Raw genomic sequence first — 24006 nt, 5'->3', positions numbered from 1 at the left:
ATAGGATTCTTGCCTAAAATATCTCTTGCCTAAACTGAAACCTCACAGGTTTCTTGACTCCAGTTCTGAGTGGAGGCAATGTAGCAAGTCCATGAAAGCAGGGTGTAGACTTACCAGTGTTCCTGCCCTGCCACCTGCTAGCTGGGTAGGCCTACTAGCTGCCTAACCTCTCTAAGCTACAGTCTTCTCATTCAAGAAATGCATGATGATCCTACCTCCCAGGGTTGGAATGAAAATTCTGTGAAAAAATACAGCTTATGGGAGATGCCTGGGCGGCTTAGTTAAACTTCAGCCTTTGGCTTGAGTCATGATCCCAGGGCAATCGAGCCCCAAGTCTGGCTCCCTGCTCAGCAGGGACTCTGCTTCTCCCTCTGCCTCTCCTCCCCTTATTCTCTCTCTCAAGTAAATAAATAAAATCTTAAAAAAAAAAAAAAAAGAAAAATACAGCTTAAACGTGGCATGTAGGAAGTGTTTAATAAAGGGTCTTGCTCTTTCTGTCTCCTGCCCTCCTCTCATTTCATCTCTTCCCATCCCCCTCTCTCACGATCAGTATGATTTCTTCTGACAAGAGCATTCTTTCCATCCTTCACCCCACACTTGCCTGTCTCCCAATTTCTCCCCCTCAGATCACCGCCTTCCCTGGCCTTCCAGACTAGATCAGGTATCCAAGCTGAACTCTTTGAAACACCTTTTATTTCTTCTTTGCAGCACTTCCTGCTGTTTGTGAGAAAATGGCACTAAATGTCTCTCCCACTACATTAAGGACTAACAGCAAGATTCAACTGTTTTGCCAGTATTTGTACCAAATATCTGGCACTTAGTAGACTCTCAATAAATACTCTTTGATTAATAAATGATACAACTCAGCTTGAACTTTCTTTCGATTATATAATAAATGTATACTTAAGAGTTATGTGTTCAGAGATCATTATAACCACACACAAAACTTAAACCAAAATAGATCAAAGATCTAAATGTAAGAATTAAAACTGTAAAACTCCCAGGAGAAAACACAAGGGTCAATCTTCATGATCATGAATCTAGCAATGGAATCTTATAAAACAACATCAAAAACACAACAGAAGAGAAAACAGATTAATTGGATGTCATCAAAACTAAAAACTTTTGTTCTTCTAAGTACTGTATCAAGAAAATGAAAAAAGACAACCCACAGATTGGGAGAAAATACTCACCAAACATATATCTGATAATGGACTTGTATATAGAATACACAAATTCCTCTTACAACTCACTAATAAAAAGATAAAAAACCCAGTTAGAAAATGGACAAAGGATTTGAACAAATATTACTCCAAAGAAGGTATACAAATGGCCTTGAAGGGGCGCCTGGGTGGCTCAGTGGGTTAAAGCCTCTGCCTTTCGCTCAGGTCATGACCCCAGGGTCCTGGGATCGAGCCCCACATCGGGCTCTCTGCTTGGCAGGGAGCCTGCTTCCTCCTCTCTCTGTCTCTGCCTGCCTCTCTCCCTACTTGTGATTTCTATCTGTCAAATAAATTAAAAAAAAAAACAAATAAAAAAAAAAAACAAATGGCCTTGAATTCGGGCACCTGGGTGGCCCGGTGGGTTAAAGCCTCTGCCTTCGGCTCAGGTCATGATCTCAGGGTCCTAGGATGGAGCCCAGCATCGGGCTCTCTGCTCAGCAGGGAGCCTGCTTCCTCCTCTCTTTCTGCCTGCCTCTCTGCCTAGTTGTGATCTCTGTCTGTCAAATAAATAAATAAATAAATCTTAAAAAAAAATGGCCTTGAAGCACAGAAAAAGAAACTCAATATCCTTAGCCATGGGGGAAATTTATTATTATTTTTTAAATTTAAAAATCAATTAATTAACATATAGTATAGTATCATTTTCAGAGATAGAGATTAGTGATTCATCAGTTGCATATAACACCCCGTGCTCATTATATCATGTGCTCTCTTTCATGCCCATCACCCAGTTACCCCATCCTCCCACCCACCGCCCCTCCAGCAACCCCCGGTTTGTTTCCTATAGCTGGGAGTCTCTTATGGTTTGCCTCCCTCTGATTTTGTCTTTATTTTTCCATCCCTTCCCTATGTTCATCTGTTTTGTTTCTTAAATTCCATGTATGAGTGAGATCATATGATATTTTTCTTCCTCTGACTGACTTATTTTGCTTAGCATAATACCCTCTAGTTCCATCCACATTATTGCAAATGGCAAGATTTCATTCTTTTTGATGGTTGAGTAATATTCCATTACACACACACACACACACACACACACACACAAACACACACATCTTCTTTATCATTGGGAAAATTTAAATCAAAACCACAACAAGATACTACTTAACATCCACCAGGATGGCTAGAATCAAAAAATAACAATTGTTGGCAAGGATATGGAGAAAGGATATGCAGAAAATAAGAGTATAAAACGATGCAGCCACTTTGAAAAAACAGTCTGATGGTTCTTCAAAAGGTTAAATATAGAGTTACCATTTGACCAGCAATTCCACTCCTAGCTATACACTGAAAAGAAATGAATGTATGTATCTACACAAAGACTTGCTTGCAAACATTTATAACAGCATTATCCATGACAGAAAATAATCCAAATGTTCATCACTTAATGAATGAATAAAATATGATATAGTCACACAATGGAATATTATTTAGCTATAAAAGGGAATGAAATACTGATACATGCTACAACATGGATGAACCTTGAAAATATTATAATTGAATTATATCAATTATAATTGAAAGAAACCAAACACCAAGGACCACATATTTTATGGTTCTAATTATATGAAAAGTTCAGCATAGGCAAATCTACAGAGACAGAAAGTAGATGAGTGGTTGCCTGGGGGTTAAAAGCTAAAGAGTACAGGGTTTCTTTTCCTTCCTTTTTTTTTTTCTTTAAGATTTTATTTATGTAGTGGACAGAGAGAGAGAGAAAGAGCCCGTGCACAAGCAGGGAGAGAGGCAGAGGGAGAAGCAGGGAGCCTGATGAAAGACTCGAACCCAGGACACTGGGATCATGACCTGAGCCAAAGGCAGATGCTTAACCGACTGAGCCACCCAGGCACCCGACTACAGTGTTTCTAAAATTAATTATGGTGACGGTTTCACAACCCTGTGGATATACTAAAAATGAAATATACACTAAAAATTGAATTGTATGCTGTAAATGGGTGAATGTATGACATATACATTACATTCCAAAGATATATAAAAAAAGACAAAGATCATTATAGGTCCATGAATTGTTAGATATTAAGAGGAGTGTGTGACTCTTTCCCACAAGGAGTTAACACACCAGTGAAGACAAGTGTGTATGCAACAATAAGCAATACCAAGTGGGCTAAAATGAAATGCTACCTTGACGACAAGTATTGCAGTCCTGACAAGGCACACAGTCTGGGGAGGTGGGAAATCGGTCTTAGGATGTATTTTAAACTCTAAAGGCAGAAACTATGTTCTGTGACGTTTGGCGGTGACACTAGTTATTTTCCAGTACTGTTGTCTGATTTTTCTCGTGGTTTAGTCACTTCTGCACAGTGAGATTAGCTGTTTCATTTTTGTTTTCCCCTTTGCTGCAAGCACGAGCCTGACACCCAGCTTGGGGTGATGGGGTTGTGACTGGGGATGGAGCCAGAGTCAGGACTTAGAGCTTCCTGTCTGAGCTGACCTGTCTCTTTTAATCATGCCTGTGTCACCAAGGGCTTCCTTTTTGCAAAAGGCTTTCCCGTGTTTTCATTTGTTAGCCTACCCCACAGCCCAGGAAGGCAGAAGAGCGTGCTAATGTTACTCTCTCCAGAACCAGGTAGAGAATAGGAAGAGCAGGGAGGCTGGTCTTACTTCAAGGTCACGCAGGGGGCAAGCACCTGGCTGATCAGGGATTAGCATAGATGTTACTGTCCTGCTAAGCCCACAGGGTCACACTGTTTATTTCTGCAAAAGATTTATAGCCATTTAAGGGGGAAAAAAAATCAGTCTGAATGAATCTTTATTTTAGGACTAAAATAAGTATGTATGTGTGTGTGTGTTTGGGGGAGAGGAGCAGGTCACATCTTTAAGAGGAAAAACATGCAAATAATAAAGTTACCAAAAAAAATTGGTTTTGATCCCCTATATCCCTGAGCCCCCTCTAACAACTTCACCTCAAAATGGTGAAGATTACCTTAAGCCAGCCCCAATGCTCCTTTGGTGAGTTTGTTCTATTTAATATATTGTTTAACGTATTTGTTCATTTAGGCCATGACTCATTGCTTTTCTGGATTCTATTTTTAGCTGTTGCTTCTCAGTTGGATTTTTCCACATATTGGATGTTCAGCTATGTGTCTGAGGGGACAGTCTGCCCTGGGGATGAGAAACTGACCATATAGTTTTATTATTTGTAAATTGTAAAAGGTGGTAAAAAGGTCTTTCTTCTCCCCTGCAACTTGTTAACATTGAGTTGTCATCCTGCAGAGAATATATGACGAGATGCAAATTGTTTTAGGTCTATATGAGATATAATTCTGAGACACCCAGAAGAAGATGGCAGCCACCTGTATGTTACTGCCTGGTACTTGAGCATCTGACTCTTGCCTCCCGCCTTAGAAAGGCATCTCGTAGTGACACGAATAGGAACAGATCACTCCAATGTGCTGCTATGGCAGAATTATGGGTTTGTGAAAAGCTAAGAAGACTTTAGGGAGAAGCAGTGGCTTTGAATAAGGATGGCGGGTGGTCAGGATAATGGTTCAAGAGAAGGGCAATCGGGCCTGGAAAGGCAGAGAAGGAACTTTAAAAGGGAATCTCAGGACAGACAGATTATGATGGATATCAACCAAGATGGTAGACCACATCGTTACCCAGAAATAACCATTTGTTACCCTTCATTGTTTTTCCTGAGTTTATAACTGATATATGCATATATTTATAGGTAAATGCACAGAAAACTTCTGGAATGATATATACCAAACGGATAACTCATTCTGGAGAGGATAAATTGAGGGCTGGGGGAAGTGGCACAGTTGCCTTCTACTCTACCTCTATTATGTTTTTCCAATAACAAAAATGGATTCATACATACCTTATGCAATTAAAGAAAAAGACAAAGGGGAGAGTGTGTAAGTGTGTAAGACTATGTGTGCTCATTGTTAAAAAGTAAAGTTAGAAGCATGTAACTAGGAAAAAACAAAAATTATCTGTAGTCCTGCCACTCAGTGATAACCACACTAGAGGAACATTTCTCACCCAAACCCACAACAATGGATTTGGAGTCCAGGCATAAAAAGTATCCACTGGTGGAGAAAAGGGGTGTCACACCAACAGGGCAAGCAGGGAGAAGCAAGACACAAGCAGCTTGTCAATAGTGGGGCTGGGGCCAGAGGTGAGAGATGAGGGGAAAGAGGGACTTGGGGGTACAGATAATATAGTCAGACATTTGTCCTCAGTCCTTTTTTTTTTTTCTGTGCCCATAAAAAATGTCATCAGCAAGAAATCAGGAGTTATAGTTGGATCTTGCCCAAATTGGAGGCTGGGATTATACAGAGTTAACACTATCATGCAGAGAGCTTACCTAGGCCTGTGGTGGAAATGCGGTTGGGGAAATGTCTAAAGAGAGGGGCCAGTAGGCTTACAGGCCAGTCTTAGATAGGAAAGAGGCCTAGGACTAAAAGAAGAATGACTCTGAAAGAGTCTAGAAGAGGGGCACTTGGGTGGTTTAGTTGGTTCAGCATCTGACTCTTGATTTCAACTTGGGTCATGATCTCAGGGCTGTGAGATCGAGCTCCAAGACAGGCTCCATGCTGAGCCTGCTTAAGAGTCTCTTTCCCTCTCCCTCAGCCCCCACCTCTGCTTACATGCTCTCTTTCTCTCTCTCTCTCTCTCTCTCTCTCTCTCTCTCAAAGCAAAAAAAAAAAGAACCTAGAAGAGTCAAGAAGCAATGGGGATGCTAGTGGCATTGGGAGGGCCCTCTGTTGTATGGACTTTTCACACACTGCAGAAGGCCGGGCACCCCTGACCTTCTGTCACTAAAGAAGATGACCCAAATACCACTACCCATCCACACATCTCTATGGCCTCAGTACACAGCCTTGTCTGGAAAGCACTCCATCTGATGCACAGTTAAAGGAGCCTCGGGAGACTATAACCTCCCAATACTCTCCTGCTGCAGGGAAGTTGAACTGTGGCTTCTAGATGATTCTGGGCCACAGATAATGGGGTGGACGGGAGGGGTTCTATGTAACAAGAGAAACGGGGAAGGCATGAAACCCAGAAGTGTAGTTGGTAGGAGAGAAACATCCCCCACTTCAACCTCTGATGGAGAAAGCTAAAGATCTCCTACCAGGAACCACAGGGGAGACCATAAGGAAGGTTCTGTTTCATACCACCAGTTATGAAACAAGGCATCCAACTCAGTGTTTGGCCTAGGACTTTAGCTTTGGATGTTGTGCATTTTTTAAGGAAGCTGTAGAAAGGCAGTTGTTGGATCTGCTGTGAACATGGAAAGAAATGTGCTCTTAATCTATCACAGCACTAAATGCCTCTTGAGAAAGAGACTGTCACATCAATAAGACGCGAAACTCCTCTATCTTGCTGTCTCCGTATTTAACTACTCGGAGGGAAAGAAAACTTTCATATTTAGATAGGCTATAGATAGTAATCATGCAAAAAACATTGGTTCTATTTTTAGATTCATGTTTGTAGGCTTTTCCATAACTGGACAACAATGCTCTATTTGCAATGTAGAATCAAAATCAGTTCCTCATTTTAAGTGGGAAAATGCACTGCATTTCCGGGTTTGCTTACATCCATTTCCACAAGTAAATCAGTTGCTTGAAAATATATAGGTATGCTTTCCCTCCCCACCCCAGTGCTGTCCTACATAAGCTGCTCAAAGAACAAAACCCAGCTTAAAACATTTTTCTCCCAATTTGTGAGACATAAAACAGTAAAGCCTAACATGGCAAAGTGCAAATGCAGGGCCTTCAAAGAACCAACAGATATTCTGGCCCTTGGCAGTGTCCAAGTCTAATTGGAAGGGAGCCCCCAAGCTCTTCTGCCCTTTTGTAGAGAAACTGAGGCAGATCAGCAAGGGTGTCTGATGAGGGCTTATTCTCTCCATTCTTTGGGACCCAAAGCTCTAGACGTAGCCTTACATCAGCAGCCCAGAGAGACCCTATGACAGTAGCAGGGACTATTTTATGATGGCCATCTCATGCCAACCATCACACTTTACACACATTGTCTCATTTAATCATCACAACAGCTCAGAGAGGGGGGATCCCATCCACTTTACAGGTGAGAAAAGTGAGACACCGGTAGGGAAATGGTGAACAGCAACCCATGGAAGTCCTTAGAATGCCCACTTTCCAGCAGTTTCTGGCTATGGGAAAACAAAGACAAGGGAACTCCCCCTGGGATACCAGGGCAAGAGGAAGGGATAAATGCAGGACCTGCATCAGGGTCTGATGCCATGGGCCCCAAGGTGACTCCCCTATGTGGCATCAAGCACTGACTTTTTCAATATTCTCCCGCAGGCAGGCTTGCCCTGCAGTTTTGGCTGTCGCTGCAGCTGACCATCACACAAGCTTACTGGGTGAACAGAAACAGGCTAGTCCCCTAAGCCTGTCCCTTCTCTCCTTTGCTTCCCGCATCTTCTTCCTGTTGGGAGCAGCTGGGGTTAGTGAGCTGGAACCCACGCAGATCAATACCGTGTGCAGACAAAGACATGGTTAGCAGGGGACAAGTGCCCACTGTGGATGTATCCAGGAGGTCAGTCATGGTCTAGAGGTTAAGCAGATTTTTTGGTCTACTGTTAGGAGGTCCATCTTATTGGAACATGGGATATTTTCCTGCCTTGCTCACTCAATGGAGCTTCAGAGAAGGGAAACAACGTGTTATTTGAACATTAGTAATGATGCTTTGTAATCAGTGTTTGCATAAAAAAATAAAAATTCCATCTATCTATATATATACAACATAAATATAACATGTATACATTTGAAGTTTTGGACAATATGTTTTCTGATAACACTGTGTGTGAAACGGTTTTCAAAAATTCAATGCAGTTTTCATTGCGCTGTAAGGTACCCAGATGCCAAATTCTTTTGCAAAATGAAAAATACAGGGGTAACGTAATATTTGCCTGCATGTTTGCAACATCAGTTTTTGTCTTTTGCTTTTTTGTCATCTTTTTCTTAGATGAAGGCACAGCGCTGTTGCAATTCATAATAACTTAGGCAAACTTAAATTCCCCTTCCTGGTGTTGCTCCCCCTTCCCCACACGGAAGGGCCCTTCCCCGGTGGTGAGCAGAGGTGAAGGTCTGAACTGCATATGCCATCTTCCCTCCAGACAGTGCCTCTTTGTCTGAACTGTGCTGGAAGGCATGGTTCTCTGCTCAAGCTAAAACATTTTTGTGGTTCTTTAAAAGCCATGAAAAAAACAAGGAGACATGCTCAGTAGGAAGGAGAGAAGGAGGAAGGAGAACAAATACATTTTTTTTCCTGCCAGAAAATTTCTAGCAATGCCTCTCCTCAAAATTAGATGCATTTCACCAAATTGGGCTCAGGCCATTCATATAAAAATAACAGCTCTATGATAGACCATGGATTGTCTCCCCTGGAAGACACTACATTTTCCATAACACTCCTGCACAAATGCAAATGCACAGAGGGTCCTTTTGTCAGAAGGCTAGCCACTCAGATAACACTGCCCTGCTAATCAGGGCTTCTCACCTACGTTCCTAACAGAGAGGGAGGATTCCTACTGCCAAAGTCATCCCTAGGCCCTGAAACTCAATGCCGTAAAGAAGCAAAAAGCCAACAAATAATGACGATCCCTAACTACTTGGAAAGATGGAACTATGTGGCTACCAGGACTACAGACCTTTAATCCAAACACCCCCCTAAGCTAGAGGGCTGGAGTCAGTGAGACTGTATAAGTCACTGGCCCTTAAAAGGAGCCCACAGATCTGAACTCCTCGCCCAGCCGTTCAACAAGAAGTGCGGTGTGAAGCCCAAACGCTGAAGCAGCCTGAGCAATGCTGGGGGAGGTGGGCAGAACTCACGCCGCTGAGACAGATTTCTTTAGGCCACTGTTACCTTTCTGGGGCATGGCTGACCCGAGAAGGACCAGGATCTCTTTACCTTGTTATACTGGCCTTTCACTGGATGAACATAAAACAGCTTATTAAATAAACTACAAGACTCTTTAGACACGTTTAAAGGGTGTCAGTCCCATCAGCTCTAGGAGACGTGGAGTGCTCAAGACACAAAGCAGTGATGGAAAAGCTGGTGAAATCAAAATTCCTGCCAGGTTGTCTTAGCAGGCACTGAAAAGTCCACACAGAGCATCTCCCTCTCTGGTCCAGTGCCTGTTTGCATATGGTCAAGGACCGAAGTTCCCACCCCCCACCCGTCACTGAGTGCAGGCTTCACTTCTCTCATGAGAAGAAATTCGCAGCCCGTGAAACTGACGTCAACAATTTTCTGCCCTGAAGGGCATTTTAAGAGATTATTTACCTGAAAACCATCCTTATTCTCACTATACATGAGTTCCTAACCAGTTGCCAGGAACAGCTCTTTTCACTGTTGTCATGGAAGACAACAAAGAGAACCCCCGCCTCAGACAAGCAAAGGCCTGCACGCTCCCAGGAAGGGAAGCGAGTCATCAAGTCACATAAAAAGGGGATGTGTTGCTTGTTTTCCTATAACTGTGTTTATGTGTTTTCCTATAACTGTTTTTTTTTAATCAGGATGATTTGTATTATTTTCATTGAATGTAATAGATTCTTTTTTTTTTTTTAAGATTTTATTTATTTGACAGAGATTTCAAGCAGGCAGAGAGGCAGGCAGAGAGAGAGAGGAGGAAGCAGGCTCCCCATGGAGCAGAGAGCCAAATGTGGGGCTCGATCCCAGGACCCTGAGATCATGACCTGAGCCGAAGGCAGCGGCTTAATCCACTGAGCCACCCAGGCGCCCCGAATGTAATAGATTCTTTAGCCCATCTTTACCTTTATGTGACCTTGGATTTTATGGTACCATACCTGTGTCCATTACAGTCGAATTGGATACAAATCAACTCGGGAATAACCTGGATGACAGCAGGGCAGTGAGAGGCAGATAAACAAGGTAGGCTGCTGTTAGGAGGTGGGGGTGGGGAGCTCCCCAGGGAGTTAAGGCCTGGGGTGGGGACAACCTTGCCGAGAGTTGGTGGGCTGGGATGAGAACTGCCACATCATCCTCTTGCTGATGTTTCCATCTGGGTTCCAGGCCCTCGCCTGGAAATACAAAATGTGATCCCGTCCCTGATCCCATCATGCTTTGCTTCCTCCCGATTTCCCTGTATTAATAACTGCTTCCACTTCTTGAAAATTGGCTCTGTGCCATGCAATGTGACTGTGCCTGAGAGGCGTTGACTACCTCATTGAACACTCACCAGATATTTTTATCCCCTTTTACAAATGTGGTACCTGGGATGCCTGGGTGGCTCAGTTGGTTAAGTGTCTGCCTTCAGCTCAGGCCGAGATCCCAGAGTTCTGGGATCAAGTCCCCCATGGGGCTCCTTGCTCAGTGAGAGCCTGCTCTCCTTCTGCCTCTCCCCCTGCTCATGCTCGTGTGAACTCGTGCGCACTCTCTCTCTCTGACAAGTAAATAAATAAATAAAATCTTAAAAAAAAAATACAAATGAGCTGCCTGAGGAATGGAAATTGAATGCTTTGCTCAAGAAGTGGTGGGGGCACGAATGGACACCTGATGCTCATGTGAAGCAGAATATTGGGCCTTTTCTTTTTTTTCTTTCTTATCTAACATTCTTTTTCTTCCCCAAGGCATTGCCTTCATCGTCAGCCCTCTCAACTGCAAATTTTCAAAGCTGGTGTTTAAATTCTCACTGCAAGAAATGACAAGGAAGGAATCGCCCCGAGCTTCAGTTTCTACATTTATGTCAACATCTGGGCATCAGGCGTCTGGCCCGGCAGCTGAGGCTGGATGTTGGGAAGAGGGCACAGGGACTTCTAGATATTGCCCATGTTTGAGCTGCTCAGCGATGCTGAGATGCATTAAAATGAGGGGCATTTAGAAGAGCCTGAGATCTGGGGCTGGTGGGGGGGTCTTCAGAGAAGAGCAGCCTCTGAGTTTTCAGACACCGGCCAAAGAATCCATTTCCTCCCACAAGCATGACTTTTAAAGGCACATTTTAGCTGCGGCTTCTGAGGGCCTATTTTTATCACTGTCCAGTTATTGATGAACTGAAACGTCTTTTATTTTCCATTGACGAGGTCATCATTTGCTATTTATTTCAGGGAGATAAGATGTCGTGAGAACAAAAGTTCACTGAGGCACCCACAAAACAGAAAAGGAACAATTATAAAGCTCTTTGATTTATCCCCAGTGAGACTCTTAACTAATAAAGATAGTTGCAAGTCTTTTGGTTTTTTTCTTTCTTTCTTTTTTTTTTTTTTTTTTTTGGTAGGACTTCTCAATAACAAATCTCAGGTTTGAAAAACAGAAGTTCATCATGTGCACCTGCTGTGTGGAGATTTACATTTTGTGATTTTGTTGCTCAGCATCAGGGCTATGTGAACTGCTATAATTATGTGTCCTCCTGCCCTGTCTCCTCCAGAGGGCAAGGACTTCTGCCCAGAGGGACTGACAGCCATATTCACAAGTTCAGGCCCTGTTACTGCTCTGCTCCTGCTAGACAGAGTCGCCCAGTAACTTCCTGAGTCCTATTCTGGCCCCTGCCATCTCTGGGGGCAATGGGGGCTGCCAATCATCATAGCAATTCAGAAAGATGGTTTGGGATCCGCTGGACTTCTCTTGCTGGTGTTTCTAGTAGCTGCCTGCGAAGCTATCAGTGACCATCTTCCCCTCTTCAGGACAAACTGAATGAATGACCCAGAAAACAGAGGTCCACTTTTCAAGGATCAAGATCCTGTGCTTATTTCAATGTGTGTAACCCTTCATGTTAATATCGCTACCAGAAACAAGGGTCTTAAAGCCAATACTGGTAAGAGGAACTCAAGATGGAATGTTGCCCAAGGAAAGGCACAGAGGGCATGACCTTTAGGCCCACAAGCCAGATTTGAATTCTAGCATAAAAAAATGTAGGTTTTCTGCAGGTGGTGATTAATTATACTTTAATTTTCAACTTAAGTTTTGAATAGGTAAGACAATCACATGGGTCAAAGCTTTAAAAGATAGTGAAAAGTCTCCCACTCACCCCATATCATAGCTACTCAGTTTTCTTCTTATTCATCCTTCCAGAGATAATTTATACAAATAAATACACACCTATTCACACATTTCCCCACAAATAGTAGCCTATTATGCACAGCGCCCTGCTTTTCTCCATTTTACAAATAGATATTGGAGCTTTTTTAGTATCAGTACAGAAACAGCCTTTTCTTTTTCATGGCCACATAGTATTCTACTCAGTGACCCTTTTATTTTTTTAATATTGTCCTCTAATGCGTTGGCCAATAATTTCCCACTATAAGCTGGACTCATCACTGTGAACAGATGACAATCTATTTTCAGGTATTTAAAAAAGAAGTAAGTTCTCATCATACAGTAGTTTGAATAGTACCCATGAAACAGGTCCCCTAAGAGTTTTGAATAGTGCCAGCTGGGGACTGCATACAATGTGGCCCACAAAATCCTACACACCAGGCCATGAGGCACTGGGTGGTATCTAAGAAAGAGTCACCCACTTTTAAAAAAAGGAATGCAAAAACATTAGTAAAGAGTATTTCATAATGACTTAGAACGTATCCATGTGCGCTCCAGTGAGGCTTACCCAATATTTGCTTTTACAGCATTAGAGTTAATACATTAAAATAGAAAACACACTTGACATCTGCTCTGTTCTGCCATTGCCCTTAACTGGGGTAACTCTCCTTTTGTCTTATGGTGTGCATTTCAAATGCAGTAGAAAGCATTAATTGCCATCTAATCCAAAGATTTAAAGATTCAAACTGGAGCTATAGTGATTAACTTTAAACAACATTTGAATTCTAGTTCATTGGAGTCTTCAAATCCATTTTTCCTGTTTCTGGAGCTACATTATTTATATGGCTGACATGATAACATCTATTTTTGATAAATCTTGGGCCAACGCTCTACCAGCCAGCCATGTTGTGAGAACAAAGGCTCTTGGAACATGTACTCAGGCAAAAAAGAAAAAGAAAAAGACATGTGACTGACGGACGTGGCAGCAGATGGCACAACAACTATCCTCCTGAAATCCCATTTGGGGACTTTGACTTGAAATAAATGACCAGAATGAACTGCTGGGTCGTGTTCACTGTGAGAACATGGTGAGTGGCGCTCCTCAGAGGCCCTGCTTTTGGGAAGGATCCTATGAAGTAGCTGAATTGTGCACAAGCCGCTTGGAGATGTCAGCCAAGAGGCCAAGCTGCCTGTGTGAGGGATTCCTTCATGGATGAAAGCAGTTATGGATGGCACCTAACTTTCTCTCACTGTAGGGCCCAGTGCCAGGCACACACGAGGTGTGCAATGTGTGCTCACCGAAATGAGCTATTCCCAGCAGCCTCACTGTGGCCATGAAAGAAGAGTGAAGTTCATGGTCATTTATCATGTGTTGTCAAGTGGGGAAAGAAACAAAGGAACCAGGGCACAAAATGCGGAATTTACTAGAAGCTAACGGAGCTTAAACTTCAGGACCTCTCACTTGTACAGCCCCTTCACAGGCCCTGCACATATGTGTGTTTCCATCATTTTGAAATATTCTTTTAAAGAACTCCAAATTTTATAAGCTTCAGATCCACAAAATCTGTACTCACTTTGGTGTAAAGTAGCATATAAACATGATTCCAGGGGCGCCTGGGTGGCTCAGTGGGTTAAGCCTCTGCCTTCTGCTCAGGTCATGATCTCAGGGTCCTGAGGTCGAGTCCCGCATCGGTCTCTCTGCTCAGCAGCGAGCCTGCTTCCCTCTCTCTCTCTGCCTGCCTCTCTGTCTACTTGTGATCTCTGTCTGTCAAATAAATAAATAAAATCTTTAAAAAAACCCATGATTCCACTTTTAAAATGGAAAATTATTATTTCTATTCTTATGGAAAATTCTACTCAAAATTAGAATAACAGATATATGTACAACACACACACACACACCCAAGTTAGGGAGGATGTATATTAAAAATGTTAAAACTGGTTTTCTCTGAAAGTGATTCTTTTTTTTTTTTTGAAGGTGATTCTTTATTTGCTATTTTCTACATTACCAGAATAACAAGTGAATTAATGCCATGTTAAAACTTATGCTTTCTCCCCCTTAAAAGAAGTATCCCTTTCAACTCACCTTTTTGAGTAACTGTTACTTTGAGGTGATGTTTCTCTCATCCAGTACTGGCAATGAAACTGTCTTTCTGGTTCCTTGCCATCTTAACTCTGAGAAGAAAAATAAAAATACATGAGCAAAACTATCTCCCTTTGAGTTATAATCTTCATATTCACGGAAGGATGCACATCCGGTTTTTGGCAGGTTTTCGCAGGAAGTTGATCAAAGAGTCGAGAACTCCTTCCCACATGCCTTGGTTCCTTCACTAAATACCTCTCATCTCCTCACCTACCTGGTCAACCTTTGTCTTCCACCCCAAATATCATCATCCAAGCTGACTCACATCTTTTACTATCACCTGGTAAGGAACTTCAGATCTGGAAGTCTGGGGTTATAAAGAGGACAGCTGGCTTTCAGGTCTGTATCCCCTGAGTTCAAGTCTCGATTAGAACCTCTTAGAATTACCTTCACCAGCAAGGGCTGGTGACACATGTCCAGCCCTGTCCATTCTCCCTTTCCCCCACTCTCACACTTGGAGTCTTTCTGGTATTCACCTGGTCCATCACAGTCTGGAGGACAGAGGGCCAGACACAGGGAGGCAGGAACATGAAACATGGTGCTGGGCTCATTATGCTTGTCCTGCCATGTTCTCTGTGACCCTCCAAGAAGACAAAGGAATAAAAGACCACACTGTGAGTGGGCGGGGCTGTGGTTGGGGTGCTTGACTAGGAGAGAAAACAAGGAGCTGAGCTGGGGACCGCAGCGTATCTCTAGAGAAATTTCATTAATTTATTCTCTCACTCATTTAGTTTTTCAGGGATTTAATAGATGTAGATCACCATCTTACTACATGCCAAGAACTGTTTTATATGCTGTGGCTATCAGACAAAGGTGAAAAGAAAATAACATTTCATTTAGGTGTTCACAATAAGCTGAGATAATTTTGGGGTCATTTTTAGTATAGCTGCAATTTTTCTAGAAACAGGAAGACAAGGAAACATACACCCCCAAATACAAAGGGGCAGTCTTTTAACTTTCTAATAAAGTTCAGTTACAGTTAGGGGTGAGCCTCAAAAATCGGAGCATGGCTGCACGCCCCGACGGACAAGCTCAACTCAGTACTACTCCCTGGCATTGGTACCAGACCCCAAAGGAAGAGGAGAGAAAGTAGAGCATCAGGCAAAAAAGGGAGGGTCATCCTGGAAAGGGAAACACTTAAAAGAGTGACAGCCACATAGTAAACACTATGTAAGTGTCTGCCATCATCATCTTCATTACCATCTTTATCATTATTTTAAGCAAATGGGCAGCCAATGCAAAGCTTTGGAGTAAAAGAAGCATGGTGTCTTCAAGAAGCTTAAAGGAACCTGGGAGGGGCACAGGATGGTGAGATACTGGGTGAGGGAGACAGGTAGGGGGCAGACCATGGGGACTGCCAGCTGTGGGGACCACTAATGGATCCTTTGTGTTCTCCGTCTCCTCCCTAACTTAGGGTCTCACTACTATTCCTTTTGACTTTTTTTAAGATTTTATTTATTTATTTGAGAGACAAAGTGGGGTGGGAGGGGCAGAGGGAGAAGGAGACTCCCCACTGAGCAAAGACCTGGATGCGGGGCTCAATCCCAGGACCCCGAGATTATGACCTGAGCCAAAGTCAAATGCTTAACCAACTGAGCCACCCAGGTGCCTCGCCTCCTCTTGACTTCTATGCAAATGGAGTATGCCTAGGCATCTCTGCTTCCCCTTTACTTACTCTGCCCTATCCTGGACATAGATTCCCAACATTCCTAAAGCAGGGCTCCCATCAGATCCCTCGCTTACTCGAAAACCATCAGTAGCTGCTGAGTGTCCCCAGAACCAGCTGTCTCGCTGTGGCATGTGAGCACTGTTGTGCTACGGCTGCATCTTACCTGTCCAGCCTCCGCTGTCACTAACCCCTGCCAGACCTCGACATCCATCCACAGGTGACCGTTTGCTTCCACATGTCCCCAGGCCTTGAGTACCCTCCCTAAGGGCCCATCTCAATCTTTTGAAATCTGGACACTTTTCAAAGCTCTTCTCAACGCTGCCTCTTCTGTGAAGGCTTTCCTTAGACCCCCAGGTCTGAGCCTCCTCCCATCTCAAAATCCCTACTTTGTAATCTCGCCAAGAGATTTTTATTACCCTGTGCACTGGTCTGTTTCTCAGCACAGGATCATAAACTCTCTGAAGTCCTGCTTTCGTGGAGAACATTTTAGGATATGTGCTCTGCAGAATACACTTTAAGAACCTCAATGGGAAGGAATGGAACCACACTCCAGGGTGGGGTCTCCCACGTCCACGTCACTCTGGCGTCATTTGCTTTTTGGTGGGGTGAGTCTGGGAGTCCTGTGTAGACAGTGACGTGCTTGCTTCGGCAGCACATATACTGTGTAGACAGTGAGGTAGCAGACAGGTGCCCAGGGCAGACCAGTGGCTATGGCCATGCTCCAGTCAGCCAGGCTAATCACCAAATCCAAGGGAAACAGCTGGGCCGGGATGTCTTTCACAATAATAAAAACAGATCTAGTCATTAAGGCCATAGGTTGGAGACACTATGGGAGAAAAGAGATAAATCTAAGACCAGAGGCAAATTATATTATTTCTTATCATTTTCTTTCTCCCTTTCTTCTTTCTGTGGACAATTATCTCTGCCAGGTGGCTAAGAGTACTTGGCCAAATGCCTCGCAGCTCACCGAGACGCTCTGGTTTGTCACGTTTCCCTGCTTAATTACTGTTATCAACTTTGTAGATTTTTGTAAACTTAACACACTGAATAATGAGATTAATAAAACCAGTGAACTCCTTTGCTATGCACACTATTTCTATAAAAATGTCAAATGTAGGGGGAGGAGTCAAGATGGCGGAGAAGTAGCAGCCTGAGACTACATCAGGTAGCAGGAGATCAGCTCGATAGCTTATCTAAACATTGCAAACACCTACAAATCCAACGGGAGAGCGAAGAGAAGAAGAACAGCAACTCTAGAAACAGAAAATCAACCACTTTCTGAAAGGTAGGACTGGCGGAGAAGTGAATCTAAAACGACGGGAAGATAGACCGCGGGGGGAGGGGCCGGCTCCCGGCAAGCGGCGGAGCAACGGAGCACAAAATCAGGACTTTTAAAAGTCTGTTGCACTGAGGGACATTGCTCCAGAGGCTAAACCAGGGTGAAGCCCACGCGGGGTCAGCGTGGCCCCAGGCCCCGCAGGGTCACAGAAGGATCGGGGGTGTCAGAGTGTCGGAGAGCTCGCAGGTATTAGAACGGAGAATCCGGCTGCAGAGACAGAGCCGAGGACTGAACTCGCAGCTCGGGGTTACCTTGAACTGGTCGCGGGCTGGGTGAGCTCGGGCGCGGCTGGAGGCTGGGGATACGGGAGTGATTGGGTGCTGTCCTCTGGGGGCGCACTGAGGAGTGGGGCCCCAGGCTCTCGGCTCCTCCGGGCCGGAGACTAGGAGGCCGCCATTTTCATTCCCGTCCTCCGGAACTCTACGGAAAGCGTTCAGGGAACAGAAGCTCCCAAAAGCGAACCCGAGCCGATTACTTAGTCCGGCCGCTGGTAAGGGCGGTGCAATCCCGCCTCGGGCAAAGACACTTGAGAGTCACTACAACAGGCCCCTCCCCCAGAAGATCAACAAAATATCCAGCCAGGACGAAGTTCATCTATCAAGGAGAAGCAGGTTCAATTCCTAAGACAGCAGAGCAATTCCAGAGGAGGAGAAAGCAAAGCACGGAACTCATGGCTTTCTCCCCATGATTCTTTAGTCTTGCAGCTACTTCAATTTTTTTTTTCTTTTTTCAATTTTTTTTTCTTTTTTCTTTTTTCTTCTTCTGCTAAATTTTTTAAAACTTTTACCCTTTTCTTTTTTAACGTTTTTTGACTAGTTCATCTAAATATATATATTTTTTCTTTCTTTTTTATATTTTTTTATTTGTTTTATTTTTTAAATTTTTTTCTTTTTTTTTCCTTTTTTTTTTCAGAACCTGTTTTTATCCCCTTTCTCCTCCCCACAATTAGGGGTCTCTTCTGATTTGGTTACAGCGCATTTTTCTGGGGTCTTTGCCACCCTTTTAGTAGTTTATTTGCTCCTTCATATCCTCTTTTTTTTTTTTTTAAGATTTATTTTTTTGACAGATAGAGATTACAAGTAGGCAGAGAGGCAGGCAGAGAGAGAGAGAGAGGAGTAAGCAGGCTCCCAGCCAAGCAGAGAGCCCGATGCGGGGCTCGATCCCAGGACCCTGGGATCATGACCTGAGCCAAAGGCAGAGGCTTTAACCCGCTGAGCCACCCAGGCGCCCCTCCTTCATATCCTCTTATCTGGACAAAATGACAAGGCGGAAAAAATCACCACAAACAAAAGAACAAGAGACAGTACCGAAGGCTAGGGACCTAATCAACACAGACATTGGTAATATGTCAGATCAAGAGTTCAGAATGACGATTCTGAACATCCTAGCCGGGCTCGAAAAAGGCATGGAAGATATTAGAGAAACCCTCTCTGGAGATATTAAAGCCCTTTCTGGAGAAATTAAAGAACTAAAATCTAACCAAGTTGAAATCAAAAAAGCTATTAATGAGGTGCAATCAAAAATGGAGGCTCTCACTGCTAGGATAAATGAGGCAGAAGAAAGAATTAGTGATATAGAAGACCAAATGACAGAGAATAAGGAAGCCGAGCAAAAGAGGGACAAACAGCTACTGGACCATGAGGGGAGAATTTGAGAGATAAGTGACACCATAAGACGAAACAACATTAGAATAATTGGGATTCCAGAAGAAGAAGAAACAGAGAGGGGAGCAGAAGGTCTATTGGAGAGAATCATTGGAGAGAATTTCCGTAATATGGCAAAGGGAACAAGCATCAAAATCCAGGAGATGCAGAGAACCCCCCTCAAAGTCAACAAGAATAGGTCCATACCCCGTCACCTAATAGTAAAATTTACAAGTCTTAGTGACAAAGAGAAAATCCTGAAAGCAGCCCGAGAAAAGAAGTCTGTAACATACAATGGTAAAAATATTAGATTGGCGGCAGACTTATCCACAGAGACCTGGCAGGCCAGAAAGAGCTGGCATGATATATTCAGAGCACTAAAAGAGAAAAACATGCAGCCAAGAATACTCTATCCAGCTAGGCTATCATTGAAAATAGAAGGAGAGATAAAAAGCTTCCAGGACAAACAAAAACTGAAAGAATTTGCAAACACCAAACCAGCTCTACAGGAAATATTCAAAGGGGTCCTCTAAGCAAAGAGAGAGCCTAAAAGCAGTAGATCAGAAAGGTACAGAGACAATATACAGTAACAGTCACCTTACAGGCTAATAATGGCACTAAATTCATATCTCTCAATAGTTACCCTGAATGTTAATGGGCTAAATGCCCCAATCAAAAGACACAGGGTATCAGAATGGATAAAAAAACAAAACCCATCAGTATGTTGCCTACAAGAAACTCATTTTAGACGCGAAGACACCTCCAGATTTAAAGTGAGGGGGTGGAAAACAATTTACCATGCTAATGGGCATCAGAAGAAAGCTGGGATGGCAATCCTTATATCAGATCAATTAGATTTTAAGCCAAAGACTATAATAAGAGATGAGGAAGGACACTATATCCTACTCAAAGGGTCTGTCCAACAAGAAGATCTAACAATTTTAAATATCTATGCCCCTAACGTGGGAGCAGCCAACTATATCAACCAATTAATAACAAAATCAAAGAAACACATCAATAATAATACAATAATAGTAGGGGACTTTAACACTCCCCTCACTGAAATGGACAGATCATCCAAGCCAAAGATCAACAAGGAAATAAAGGCCTTAAATGACACACTGGACCAGATGGACATCACAGATATATTCAGAACATTTCATCCCAAAGCAACAGAATACACATTCTTCTCTAGTGCACATGGAACCTTCTCCAGAATAGATCACATCCTGGGTCACAAATCAGGTCTCAACCGGTATCAAAAAATTAGGATTATTCCCTGCATATTTTCAGACCACAATGCTCTGAAGCTAGAACTCAATCACAAGACGAAAGCTGGAAAGAACCCAAATACATGGAGACTAAACATCATCCTTCTAAAGAATGAATGGGTTAACCAGGAAATTAAAGAAGAATTGAAAAAATTCATGGAAACAAATGATAATGAAAACACAACAGTTCAAAATCTGTGGGACACAGCAAAGGCAGTCCTGAGAGGAAAATATATAGCGGTACAAGCCTTTCTCAAGAAATAAGAAAGGTCTCAAGTACACAACCTAACCCTACACATAAAGGAGCTGGAGAAAGAACAAGAAAGAAACCCTAAACCCAGTAGGAGAAGAGAAATCATAAAGATCAGAGCAGAAATCAATGAAATAGAAACCAAAAACACAATAGAAAAAATCAATGAAACTAGGAGCTGGTTCTCTGAAAGAATCAATAAGATTGATAAACCCCTGGCCAGACTCATCAAAAAGAAAAGAGAAAGGACCCAAATCAATAAAATCATGAATGAAAGAGGAGAGATCACAACTAACACCAAAGAAATACAGACAATTATAATAACATACTATGAGCAACTCTACGCCAACAAATTGGACAATCTGGAAGAAATGGATGCATTCCTAGAGACATATAAACTACCACAACTGAACCAGGAAGAAATAGAAAACCTGAACAGGCCCATAACCAGTAAGGAGATTGAAACAGTCATCAAAAATCTCCAAACAAACAAAAGCCCAGGGCCAGACGGCTTCCCAGGGGAATTCTACCAAACATTTAAAGAAGAACTCATTCCTATTCTCCTGAAACTGTTCCAAAAAATAGAAATGGAAGGAAAACTTCCAAACTCATTTTATGAGGCCAGCATCACCTTGATCCCAAAACCAGACAAGGATCCCACCAAAAAAGAGAACTACAGACCAATATCCTTGATGAACACAGACGCAAAAATTCTCGCCAAATACTAGCCAATAGGATTCAACAGTACATTAAAAGGATTATTCACCACGATCAAGTGGGATTTATTCCAGGGCTGCAGGGTTGGTTCAACATCCGCAAATCAATCAATGTGATAGAACACATTAATAAAAGAAAGAACAAGAACCATATGATACTCTCAATAGATGCTGAAAAAGCATTTGACAAAGTACAGCATCCCTTCCTGATCAAAACTCTTCAAAGTGTGGGGATAGAGGGCACATACCTCAATATTATCAAAGCCATCTATGAAAAACCCACCGCAAATATCATTCTCAATGGAGAAAAACTGAAAGCTTTTCCGTTAAGGTCAGGAACACGGCAGGGATGTCCATTATCACCACTGCTATTCAACATATTACTAGAAGTCCTAGCCTCAGCAATCAGACAACAAAAAGAAATTAAAGGCATCCAAATTGGTAAAGAAGAAGTCAAACTATCACTCTTCGCAGATGATATGATACTATATGTGGAAAACCCAAAAGACTCCACTCCAAAACTGCTAGAACTTGTACAGGAATTCAGTAAAGTGTCAGGATATAAAATCAATGCACAGAAATCAGTTGCATTTCTGTACACCAACAACAAGACTGAAGAAAGAGAAATTAAGGAGTCAATCCCATTTACAATTGTACCCAAAACTATAAGATACCTAGGAATAAACCTAACCAAAGAGACTAAGAATCTATACACAGAAAATTATAAAGTACTCATGAAAGAAATTGAGGAAGACACAAAGAAATGGAAAAATGTTCCATGCTCCTGGATTGGAAGAATAAATATTGTGAAAATGTCTATGCTACCTAAAGCAATCTACACATTTAATGCAATCCCTATCAAAATACCATCCATTTTTTTCAAAGAAATGGAACAAATAATCCTCAAATTTATATGGAACCAGAAAAGACCTCGAATAGCCTAAGGAATATTGAAAAAGAAAGCCAAAGTTGGTGGCATCACAATTCCGGACTTCAAGCTCTATTACAAAGCTGTCATCATCAAGACAGCATGGTACTGGCACAAAAACAGACACATAGATCAGTGGAACAGAATAGAGAGCCCAGAAATCGACCCTCAACTCTATGGTCAACTAATCTTCGACAAAGCAGGAAAGAATGTCCAATGGAAAAAAGACAGCCTCTTCAATAAATGGTGCTGGGAAAATTGGACAGCCACATGCAGAAAAATGAAATTGGACCACTTCCTTACACCACACACGAAAATAGACTCCAAATGGATGAAGGGCCTCAATGTGAGAAAGGAATCCATCAAAATCCTTGAGGAGAATGCAGGCAGCAACCTCTTCGACCTCAGCCGTAGCAACATCTTCCTAGGAACATCGGCAAAGGCAACGGAAGCAAGGGCAAAAATGAACTATTGGGATTTCATCAAGATCAAAAGCTTTTGCACAGCAAAGGAAACAGTTAACAAAACCAAAAGACAACTGACAGAATGGGAGAAGATATTTGCAAATGACATATCAGATAAAGGGCTAGTATCCAAAATCTATAAGGAACTTAGCAAACTCAACACCCAAAGAACAAACAATCCAATCAAGAAATGGGCAGAGGACATGAACAGACATTTCTGCAAAGAAGACATCCAGATGGCCAACAGACACATGAAAAAGTGCTCCACATCACTCGGCATCAGGGAAATACAAATCAAAACCACAATGAGATATCACCTCACACCAGTCAGAATGGATAAAATTAACAAGTCAGGAAATGACAGATGCTGGAGAGGATGTGGAGAAAGGGGAACCCTCCTCCACTGTTGGTGGGAATGCAAGCTGGTGCAACCACTCTGGAAAACAGCATGGAGGTTCCTCAAAATGTTGAAAATAGAACTACCCTATGACCCAGCAATTGCACTACTGGGTATTTACCCTAAAGATACAAACATAGTGATCCGAAGGGGCACGTGTACCCGAATGTTTATAGCAGCAATGTCCACAATAGCCAAACTATGGAAAGAACCTAGATGTCCATCAACAGATGAATGGATAAAGAAGATGTGGTATATATACACAATGGAATACTATGCAGCCATCAAAAGAAATGAAATCATGCCATTTGCGACGACATGGATGGAACTAGAGCGTATCATGCTTAGTGAAATAAGTCAATCGGAGAAAGACAAATATCATATGATCTCCCTGATATGAGGACATGGAGAAGCAACATGGGGGGGTAGGGGGATAGGAGAAGAATAAATGAAACAAGATGGGATTGGGAGGGAGACAAACCATAAATGACTCTTAATCTCACAAAACAAACTGGGGGTTGCTGGGGGGAGGTGGGATTGGGAGAGGGGGAGGGAGCTATGGACATTGGGGAGGGTAAGTGCTATCGTGAGTGCTGTGAAGTGTGTAAACCTGGCGATTCACAGACCTGTACCCCTGGGGATAAAAATACATTATATGTTTATTAAAAAAAAAAATTGGAAGGGGAGGCGAACCATAAGAGACTATGGACTCTGAAAAACAACCTGAGGGTTTTGAAGGGTCAGGGGTGGGAGGTTGGGGGAACAGGTGGTGGGTAATGGGGAGGGCACGTTTTGCATGGAGCACTGGGTGTTGTGCAAAAAGAATGAATACTGTTACGCTGAAAAAATAAATAAAATGGAAAAAAAATGTCAAATGTATTATTAGCTGCTCAGATTTAATCATCTTTTCTTGCATCTTACAAATTTTTCCTAATGAACCTATTGGCTTTCCAGTGAGGGCTTTACTTACTCAGTGTTAG

General features: G+C 42.7%; 1 long non-coding RNA gene across 2 annotated transcripts in view; it reads right to left on the bottom strand.

Moving 5' to 3' along the window:
• Positions 1–24006, bottom strand: part of LOC123938197 — a 133658-nt gene that overhangs the window by 82693 nt on the left and 26959 nt on the right. For both annotated transcript variants that reach the window (XR_006817684.1, XR_006817685.1), the window contains exon 3: positions 14293–14381. This is a non-coding gene — a long non-coding RNA (uncharacterized LOC123938197). The remainder of the gene's footprint in view (positions 1–14292; positions 14382–24006) is intronic.

This window comes from Meles meles, chromosome 3 (assembly GCF_922984935.1).
Source record: "Meles meles chromosome 3, mMelMel3.1 paternal haplotype, whole genome shotgun sequence".
NCBI lineage: Eukaryota > Metazoa > Chordata > Mammalia > Carnivora > Mustelidae > Meles > Meles meles.
This window is presented reverse-complemented; position numbering and strand designations above follow the sequence as displayed.